Source organism: Triticum dicoccoides, chromosome 5A, assembly GCF_002162155.2.
Source record: "Triticum dicoccoides isolate Atlit2015 ecotype Zavitan chromosome 5A, WEW_v2.0, whole genome shotgun sequence".
NCBI classification, from domain to species: domain Eukaryota; kingdom Viridiplantae; phylum Streptophyta; class Magnoliopsida; order Poales; family Poaceae; genus Triticum; species Triticum dicoccoides.
Genome location: NC_041388.1, coordinates 275,817,110 through 275,818,752, shown reverse-complemented (window position 1 = coordinate 275,818,752; position 1,643 = coordinate 275,817,110).

Sequence of the window (1,643 nt, the reverse complement as noted above, 5' to 3'; positions counted from 1 at the left end):
CGTTCAACCAATACCTCACCCCCAACATGAAAGTGGGTCAACCAATAGGGTGGGTGGAGCATAGTACTTAGCTTGGAAACGGAGTTTTATAGAACAACACAAAGACCGGAACTCGCCAAGCGCATGCACCATTGTCGAACACAACAATGTTGGAGGGAGGATGGGTTGTCGTGGTGATGCTTCCAAGAAAGAAAAAAACAATGCCCCTAGGAGGCGGCAACGGCATTGACGCAAGTCAATGCAGAGATTTTGACTGGTACCACATTGCACCTAGAAGCCCACATCATGCATTCTTGCACAAAGCCTCTAGGAAGGAGAATGACACCCGCAGGTGACCCCATTGTTGATCTCAATGTTTCACCTCAAGAAGACCGCATTGGTCATGCAAAAATCGAGAGACAGTGAGGAAAACAAAATGAGGTCAGGGGCACCCAAAGACTGCATGAGGAATGTGCTTTGAAGGGTTGTACTTGTTTTGTTTCTATTTGTCCTATCATTTGTAAGTGGATCTACATGGTTAAGACTTGCTCTAATGGTTTTATTGAGCATTGCAATGCTCATCTTATGGGACATGGTTATGACTGCGACGAGAAATCTCATCATATGGCCCACATGACCACTTTTCACACCCTTCTTGTTATAGTTTACATTTGCTACTAGTTTTCCTCTTAGCACAAGAACGTAGTTCTTAAAGGCGAATTGTGCAAGGAGGTCTACATGCATACCTCCATCTTGGTATTATGTTCCTCGTGTCATGATATTTCATCTTTGCTGCTCTCTATATGGACTTAAACAAGCCCCTCGTGTCTGGTTTGAGAGCTCCTCTGTAGTGGTCACTATTGTTGGTTTTTCAGCGAGTGATCATGACTCTGCACTCTTTGTACATCGATCATCATGTGGTTAGACTCTTCTTCTTCTCAATGTCGTTGGCTTGATCATCACTAGAGATGACTCCGAGCACATTGCCTTTCTGACGTATCATCTTAATGAACAATTTATTCTGTTCAATCTTTGTTTTCTTCTCTACTTGGGATTGAAGTTTTTCTTATGTCTGATGGCTTCTTTATTTCTCAAGAGAAAATACATTTAGAATCTTCTTGCTTGTGCCGATCTTATTCATGAGTGCATTGTTGAGACTCCAATGGAGCTCATTGTCCACCTCCGGGCTTATGAAATTTGTCAGCTCCGACGAGCTATCGTCATCTTGTTGGGAGTCTTGTCTATGTTGCTATCACTAGTCTAGATATACTTTACCTTGTCCACATTACACCTTTGCCCCCAATTAGGTACTCTCTCTCTCATCATCTTTTCTACCCATGCTCCAGTTCATTACAACTTTAGGCTTATTCAGATGCTACTTGGGCTACCGATTCTTCAAAAGTTCAAATCATTGGTCATTTTCGGCTTACTGTGTTTTACTTGGTGATTGTCTAATTGTCTGGAAGATGGCAAATAAATTACAGTTTCACGTTCGAGTGGGAGGATGAGTTGTGAGTTATGGCTCTCTTGACAACATAGGTGACTTGGCTATGGTGGCTGCTTGAATTTTTTTTGTATTTATATCAGTACAATCACTTTTGTCTTGTTATACTATACATGGTGAAGCATGAGATCACCGTGCATAATTGCATATTGATGATGAT